The following is a 9480-nucleotide window of genomic DNA, read 5'->3' as shown; positions in this document are numbered from 1 at the left end:
TTTTTTTACCTGTCGTAGAGACATTTTAGACAAAAGTCATATAATTGATCTTAAGTGTATGAAACTAGGAGTTCCCTACCTATTGATTTGAAGGTTTAATAACAAATCTGGGAAAGATTTGCATACATTAAAAATTAGAAAGTAAAGTGCTTTCAGAAATTACATGCAGTTTGTAACAATTTACTTAAAAGAGATAAAAAACTATCTGTAAATTGTTACAATTTTCATTGACTAAAGAGAGATTTTTCACTGTCTAACAGGCCTGCTGAATATTTTTCTATTTCCTTTTGACTTCTAAATTGATTAGATTTAAGGAACATTTTAAAAATTAAAATATATGAGCAACAAAAGAGCAGAAGCTAAGGTCTGATCACATTGTACCATTAGCTCTGATCTTCTAAGAAAATGTGACTTTACTCTTCTGTTATGATACAGTACCTTAAGTTTTTATATCAGAGTCTGCTCTTATACAAGTAGCAGAAGGTAGAATATCAACATCACATTAGTGTAGAGAGTTTCTTGGAAGTCTCCTCCCTACTCTGCAATAATAAACCAGAACAAAACATAGTCGGTATTTGTCAAGGACAAACAATGTCAAACTGATCTAATTTCCATTGTTAGTGTGGCTTGGTGTTTATGTGAACAGCAGTGAATGCCAATTTAAAATTTAGTAAGGCTTCTGTGCTGTTCTGCTATGCAGCTGCCATAAACAATTCCAGGAAATATGACCTAAATTAAATCAGAGTTGTAGAGCTGTAGAAACAGCTGAAGCAATCTACGAAGCAGTAGTCATGTTATCAAAGTGAGAGGGCGTAGATTGGGATCTGACAGGAGTTTATTCTGGTGTTGCTTTCGCTCAGTATCTTTGTGAATGAGTTGGATGTCTCAAGATGGTGTTCTCTTATAAAGTGTGTGGCTAACACCAAGATTCAGAATCATCTTGGTGAGTTGGGTTATTCAAAACCACCAGGGTGAATTTCAAGAGAGAAGCGCCTTCCCACTTACTACTACTACTACTACTACTGAATTTTCTTTTGTTCTAGTGATGACTATACTGTATCCTGATGCTGAAATTAGGTACCCCAAGATCTCATATAACTGCTCCAAAATGTTTACCTCAGAACTATTTTAATAGTGATTATCTTACTTCAGCAAAACCCTAAGTATGTTAGTTTGAAGTTTAGTATGCACTAATACACCCATCAAGGCAGAACAAATTCTGCCATAAGGGCAAAAACCCACAGAAACACTTATGTTAAGCACTTCCTTTTCCCAAGCCATTCACTTTCTCCATATTTAATACTGTGAGAATTTGTTGTTCCTTTGTGCTTGTTGGAAAGCAGAGAGCACAGTGAGTCTAACAGGGTAGAGTGAGAAATAGTCCTGAGGTTTGCTACTCTGTGCCGTAACTAGCAGAGAGCACATTGATATGTTTTCGTGCTTTCCAAATGCTTTTGCAAGCTTTTTGTAAACTGCATTTCAAAGATTGAGGGAGAATCTCTGTGAGACTGCATTTCCCATTGCAGGACATTCCTGTTGCAGTTGTGCCATCTGCTTCTATAGAAAATCAGGGAAGCAATTAAAATCTGCTTGATTGTCTCAACCAGGAGTAGACTGGGAACTAGAAGAACCATAATGGTGGCTTCTGTCAGTTTTATTTCTCGACTCCATAGAACATTATGGAAGTCTAGTGGCTTAACAGTACTCAGTAAAGGCTTAGTAAAGATAATTTACTTCTATCATGGATGTGAAACCAAGAAACAGTTTTTTAATCTCCTTTAACTTGTGTTTTGTGCAAACTCAGCTTAAAACAAACCACAATTTCCCTTGTGCCTTTCCAGCTTCATTTCCTTTTTTCTTTCTTGTTGTAGATAAACATCTTGATATTATTTTAATTTTGTGTTCTGGGCAGTGTTCTAATCATCATGGGACAGTAGGCTTCCTCTGGTTATTGGGACAAAGGAGATTGGAGCCAGAATATTCTTTAAAGCAAACCAGGCTGCTGAGCTTTTTGTTAATTTTGTCCAATAACTTGCTGTGTCATAGCACTCTGGATCATTTTTTATTCATAGCATTGCAACATATACTCAGAACAAGACTGTGCTTTGCCACAGTAAAATTCTTTTCATGAAGCATCAACTGCAATGAAGCAGAGAAACCTAGAAGATGATACATTGGCAGTAGTTTGTTACCCGTGTTATGATGGCCTAGTGTTTGCTTTGTTCTGTAATTGGTGTATTAGAAAAGCAAAAATACAGACTATGTTGTTATTCCAGTAGAAACAGTACAAAAAAAAGATCCTCCCTCGGCCTTTTGTAGCTGTTGGAGCATAAAAAAGTAAGCAAGGTGCACATCTTCTGCTGGGAGTCTAGAAGAAACTTGGAAGTCTGGTACACAGGATTGGTTTCAGTCTTTGGAGCTGAACATAGCTCGTGTAAACTAAAAGAATGAATGTTCCTTTTGGGACACCCATTTTCATGTAGAAAATGAAGAACATGCAATAACATTTTAAATAACATTCACATTATTATTTATTATTATTGTATTACAATACTTTTGCTGCTGATTATGCAGTGGAAAGTAATGTGACTGAACATTAATCAGCATCTTACACCAACCTTCAGCAGACACCAATAGTAATTTGCTGGTCAAAGTGAGACTGGCATATTTTTCCGATACTAGAGCTGAAACCCTTATTTCCAGCTTAGAGCCCCCTCTGTTTACAAATGTAGCATTGAGTTACAGAATGATAACACAGAGGAGAGTCTTTTAACAGAAGAAAATAACGTATCTGAGAATGTAAAGATGAATGATGATTCGTCTATATATTTAATATTCATTTTATATTTTTATGTATATATAAGCACAGATTTGAAGTAAAAAGCCATAAACTATAGAACTGAAAAACTAATATCCAGCTGTGAAAAGGAAATATTCCTCTCCCCTCCTTTCCCTGCCATTCATTAATCTTTTCAGAAGGTAGTGTTTACAGTGTGTTGATAACCACAAGTGAGGCTTTGATCTGTCCCTAGAGAAGACCAAGACCTCACAGCTTTTGCCCTGATGATAGTCAGCAGCCAACCTATTTATTCAAAGTGCACATGTCAGTCAGCCAGGGCTATCTCAGTCTCCCTGTCTTCAGTCAGGTTTTAATCAAGAAAATGCTGTACATGTTTGAGCTGTTCAAAATGTGTTTGCCAGTGCTATTGGACGAGCAGGTGTGTAGTGAAACACCCACAGCTAGCAGTTCGTCTGTGAGGGAATTGAGAGCATCACGCAATACTCCACAGAGCTCTAAGACACCATTATTTTAAAATCAAACCATATGCTCTTGAGGAGACCTTCCTCTTTCTCTGTTGCTGAACAAAGCTCTCATTCAGCTGTTTTGGCAACTTCAAAGTTAAAGCCAAATACAGCAAATACAGCTGCCACCTCTACCCTTTCTGCAAGGAAGATGTCATTGCATATGAACAATATAGGAGCAAAACAAACCTCTTCAGACAAAGCTCAATAGTGAGTAAGCTTTTGTCTTGTCAAAAAGGTAGGGTCTCTCACTTGCCATGCCAGAGCAGAAATACACTAGTATGAAAAATAGTAATTTCTTGAATTACTTACTTGTTATAAGTGAGTCTCATTCAGCACTGCTATTTTAGTTTAGTTTATAAGTTAAGTGGATACGTGTTTTCTTACTGTTTAGAAGTGATGGGAAATAGCTCATGGGAGTTGAGTACAGCTGTGTTATTTAAAAAAAAAAAAAAAAGAATTTCATCTGTTTTATGTGCCAGGATCTTGAGACATTTTGTAAGACCACTTTATAAGCAAGCCAGTACTTAAGTACTTAACTTTCTTCCAAAGGACTTTTCCTTACTACAATTACAGCTTTTTTATTTTTCTTTTCTTTTTTTTTTTCCAAATCTTTGTAAATCAATAATAAAACATAGCATACAGGCTGTGTGTTAATTGTGTTAATTACAGTTTTATTACTTAGCATAATTATGTTAAAACAGTGGAAACATAGGGGAATGAATTAGATGCAGTCTCTGACTCACATTCCAACTTTCTGAAACTGGTGTGGGTTCAAAGTTTTTCAGACTCCAGAGGAATTACTCGCATTTGCCTTGGTATAAATACATTAGCCTGCAAGATAGCTTACTGATAGCTCTGCTTCTCTGAGACCAAATAATGGATGGTCTTGTAAATTAAATACATATATGATTACATCTGTCTCAGACTCTGGAACATGCTTCTGTGGACTCACGGATTTTGGAGGACTGTGATGACTATTTCAAGAAAAACTCTTCAAACTGGGAAAATAACATGCTTAAATTCATCTTTTTGTCTATAAGAAGCTTGTTTCCATTATGTATCTATTTAGACTATATTAATTTCTCTTTGTACAGAAGCTTCGCGAACACATGAATCTTGCTGTTTCTGTCACTTTACAATTCAGATGTTGCTTATGCAGGTCTTCAGTGGGATGCCTTAAATTGCTCTTACATATATATGCATACATATATATATATATGTAACTACAAAATATTTTACCACGTGTTAAGAGATTTTTTTGATTATTTCAAATTAAACCTTATGGAAAAAAAGCATGAGATAGGTATTATTTGGGGTTCCAATATAAACAGCTGTTTATTTATTTATTTATTTATTAAGCCTTTATGAAGCAAAATAAGTTAATTACTTGAAAATAGAAATGGGTGTGGTATATTAGCATTAATGAGCTAGAAGACCAGTTTGAGTCAGGTCATGAAATCAGCTGTTTCCTGTCTTGCAACGGTGCCTGAATGTTCTATAAAATGCTGGGAATTCTGTGCCTAAATTTACACTGCCAGTTCTTTGGAAACGAAGTATTATTTAATTTAGGCCTCCTAGGGGAAGAAAATAGGTAAGCATTTTGGGTGTTGCAAAATTAACTTAAAATTTCCCAAGAAAGAGTGTGTAAATTGCTATTTTCTGAGTGTACAAGGCCATTAAAAGGAAAAGCGATTGCAAGCTTTCCTCTGGTTCGGCCCTGATGAAAAATCTTCATTCAAGAGTTGGAATGGAACAGCATCTTTACTTAAATCCAGAGAAAATTTTGTAAAAATGTGTTTGAATATCTATGCCACCATTATAGATGTCTAGTAGGTACACAAGTGAATATGGTGTAAAGGTAAGCTTGGCTTTAGATGAAAACTCTGTTCCTATGGAAAGAGTACAGTCCACATGTTCTATATAGTGTTCTATACAGAGTAGCTCATCCGGATAATGGTTTAGGATGAGCTTTATTTTAACATAGGAGATAGATTTGTACAATGTCTGAACTTTAGGTGTAGTTAGGTAACGTGAATCTCCTTTTATATGTAGCAGGTGAGGTTGAGCTTCTTCACTGGAGAACAAGCTTTAGGAGCAGAAAGAATACAGATAAATTCAGAGTGGTGAGTGTGACGGTTCAAAGCTACTGTCAAGTGTACTTACAGATGAAATGGTTTTGTCAAAAATTGTGAATATAGATTCTGCTGCTCCCACTTGCAATATGCTCAGCAGTGCTCTTACTATTTTCAAGAGTTCATCTCACATTCAATTAATGGAAGAATATTCTCCTGTTTATTCTAATTAGGATATTTATTCGTCAGGTGAGAATTAAGGTAACAGCAAGATACAGTACTTATGAAAGGATAAGGCTCAAACATTTTATTACTGTAGCAAAACCTCATTTCTTGCAAGGAACTTCACATAAAAAACAATACTGCTAGTAAATGAGCTTTTACAAAGGCCAGAAGTAAACCCCAAATCATAGCAGTCCTCTCCAGTCTATATTATTCTGTAGGCCATTCTTGTCTTGCCCCATGCTTAAAGCAGGGTCAGCTACAGAGGTAAATTAGGTTGCTTGGTGTTGCATCTTGCTCAGTTTTGACTGTCTCCAAGAATGGAAATTTCATAGCCTTTCTGAGTAACCTGTTCAATAGGAGCTGCTGGCCTCCTATTTACACCATTGAAACTTTCAGCAGCCTGGAAGACAGGCTTATCTTTTTCTCTCTGGGAATTTCCTTCCAGTTTTATCTACAGAAGATAATACAAAAAATTCTTGCACTCCAGTCAGGATGCAGTGAATACACTGCTTGTATTTCCAGCCTGTCCTGACTGAAAAAAAATGCAGTTAGCCAGGGAGATAGATTTGGAAGCGGCAGCGTTAAGAGAGTCTATGGTACCATTAGCCGAAGGAATATGCAAAATGCCAAAAACACGTCTTCTGCTGAGACAGCTGGTGACTTAAAAGTAGTTGCCATTCTTTCCATCAATGCAGAAACACACGTGAATGCTCATTCTTATGAAATTGTCCCTCTGCCTGATAAGGCTTCAGATTCTATGAGAAATCCAAAAAGAAAGGCTTAGTGCATCTCCTTGTCTAAGTAGGTTTTCAAAGACTTGTAGACCATGCCAAAAGAAACTGGAATGCTTTCCTTTCTGAAGCAGGTTGGGTTGTCCCTTGCAGATGCAGAGAAAAGGCGGGTACAGCAGTTACACAGGCTCCAGGCTCTTGCATTTGTTTCAATGTTCTTAACAGGAGCCCTTTGAGAGAAAGAGCTGGACACCTTGCACATGCAGCTGGTGGCAGAAGAGTCAATAGCCTTGTGCTCAGTACTCCCCCTTACCAACTCCATGTTTCTTTTCAAAGCCACACTGACTTTCTTCGCTTATTACTGTTGGCAGTAACTATCAGCAGCCCTGTTCTGGGGTAGGGTGTATCTTAGTAGTCCTCACAGGTATCCCATGCTCCTTTCTTTTAACAGTCATAGAATCATAGAATCATACAACATCCTGAGTTGGAAGGGACCCATAAGGATCATCAAGTCCAACTCCTGGCACCGCAGAGGTCTGCCCAAACGTTCAGACCATGTGACTAAGCGCACAGTCCAATCTCTTCTTAAATTCAGACAGGCTTGGTGCAGTGACTACTTCCCTGGGGAGCCTGTTCCAGTGTGTGACCACCCTTTCGGTGAAGAACCTCTTCCTGATGTCTACCCTAAACTTCCCGTGCCTCAGCTTGACACCGTTCCCACGGGTCCTGTCACTGGTGATAACGGAGAATAGGTCACCTGCCTCTCCACTCCCCCTCGCGAGGAAGTTGTAGACTGCGATGAGGTCCCCCCTCAGCCTCCTCTTCTCCAGGCTGAACAGGCCCAGTGACCTCAGTAGCTCCTCATGTGTCTTCCCCTCTAGGCCCTTCACCATCTTCGTCGCCCTCCTCTGGACACTCTCCAACGGCTTAATGTCCTTTTTGTGCTGTGGTGCCCAGAACTGCACACAGTACTCGAGGTGAAGCTGCACCAGCGCAGAGTAGAGCAGGACAATCCCTTCCCTTGACCGACTAGCAATGCCGTGCCTGATGCACCCCAGGATACGGTTGGCCCTCCTGGCTGCCAGGGCACACTGCTGGCTCATATTCAGCTTGCTGTCAACCACAACCCCCAGATCCCTCTCTGCGGGGCTGCTCTCCAGCATCTCGTCGCCCAGTCTGTACGTATAGCCAGGGTTGCCCCATCCCAGCTGCAGGACCCGGCACTTGCTTTTGTTAAACTTCATGTGGTTGGTGATCGCCCAGCTCTCCAGTCTGTCCAGATCTCTCTGCAAGGCCTTTCCACCCTCATCCGAGTCCACAGCTCCTCCAAGTTTAAAACAGTCTTCCACAATTTGTGTAGGTTTTGCCTTTTTGTAAGTTAAGCACAAGTTGTAGTGAAATTCTGGCTTTATTGTTCCTGAGGGGATGCCATCTCCCTCCCTCTGAGGAAAGCTCCTCAACACTGTTTTGAAGAGAGTGTGTGTAGTACACAGGAACAAGATTATGGCTGCTGGTCCTCTTCACCTACATTATGAAACAAATCTAAAAGTACTGGTCTCTACTTTGTAGCCTTTGGGACAAATGGTAACCAAGTGCATGGAAGTACCCTATCTCCCTTTGCACTTTTTGATATATTGACACTGCAGTATTATCTGTGATAATTGTACAATGCCACAAAAGTATTTTGTTAGAAAGGCCTAGTTACAAAATACACATGGAGTTTAGATTATATTTTATGCACCACCAAGAACCAAAAGTGGATGCTTTGACTGATGATGAACCCCAGAAACCTGAGATTTAGTGGTTCAGATTTACACTGAACTGTACATTTTAGAAGAATGCTCTAGGGTGTGGAACTGTCTGAAGTCATTTCTCCAAACCATCCCTCATATAGAGTCAGTATGTGCCTGTACTTGAACATAACGTATCTGTATCTTGTACTAGCAACATGGTGACAGTAACAGAAATGAGGGGTGAAAAATAAAATGCTAACCTCCAGAACACACAAAAAAAGCCCTATTTCTTGTGCTCCCACTTGAAAAGCAACACTTTTAAGAATGAACCATGAACAGTTAGTTATAAAGTGGACTGTGACTGTATCAGTATCTACCTGGAGTTCTCCTATGTTCCTGGCATAGATTATCAGCAAAATATGGAATTTACAGGGCAGCCTGCTATGCCAACAAAATCATTGGCAAATTAATTTGAACAAATTATTATCTTCATGTATCCTCTCTGTAAGAAGCCAGAAAAAAGAGCTGGGTAACAATTGTTTTAAGAAATTAAATTCAGACAGAGAACAGTTTTGCCTGTGATCACAGTTGACAAGGGCTCTAACTTAAAAAAAACAATACAGGAAGAAAATAAAGCTAGAATTAGATTTTAATACTGACTTTTTGCACAGAAGCAGCCAAAATGTAGTGGTAGAAACGAGTAGTATAGAAAAGCTGACTAGCCTGATGTGCTAACACTCTTTTGCTGTCTTCCAGGTGTTTATTTCTACCTGCCCCTAAGGAGCTTTACCTTTTGTCTCACAAATTTAAATTGAACAGTCTGTAGCATTATAGGGGCTGCACTCAAAAAATCAGTGTTTATGAGGAAACAGCTGAAATGATAAAGTGTATCATAGAAAGGAAGGGCCAAGTTTTTTTATTTAAATAATTTTATTAACTAAAACTTAGTTTAAAGTTGTAGTAAAATATTTGGATGAGCAAAATTAAAATGTGAAAGTCTAAGCAGGAACTTTCTTTCTAAGGGAGATTACCAACCATCTCTCCGTAACCTTGTAATAACAGATATACTGACATTAATGATGTGATCCATAGTTTTACAGGTTAGATGTGAAAATACAGAACTCCATCTTATTTCACCAATCACTTCTTTCTCCCATTTGTCAAACCTCACTTTTCTTATCAAGATCTATCGATAGGTAAGCTAACACTAAGCTACCTGAAAAGATATTTTTGTATCGTTCATTTAAGCTTTTTCAGGCTTGCACTGAAAGAGTTTGAAGAAATTTCTCATCTACTGTAACTAGTGATGTAAAGACCATGTGACAGCCTCTGTTTACAGACGCAAGCCATGCCACCAACCAAGCAGTTCAGCAGTCATCTCTATCAACACTACATTCTTTTCCTCCACAAAAA

The sequence above is a fragment of the Anser brachyrhynchus genome, assembly GCF_964034855.1.
Source record: "Anser brachyrhynchus genome assembly, chromosome: 2".
Taxonomy (NCBI): Eukaryota; Metazoa; Chordata; class Aves; order Anseriformes; family Anatidae; genus Anser; species Anser brachyrhynchus.
The sequence above is the reverse complement of the archived record's forward strand: the minus strand, read 5'-3'. Positions refer to the sequence as shown.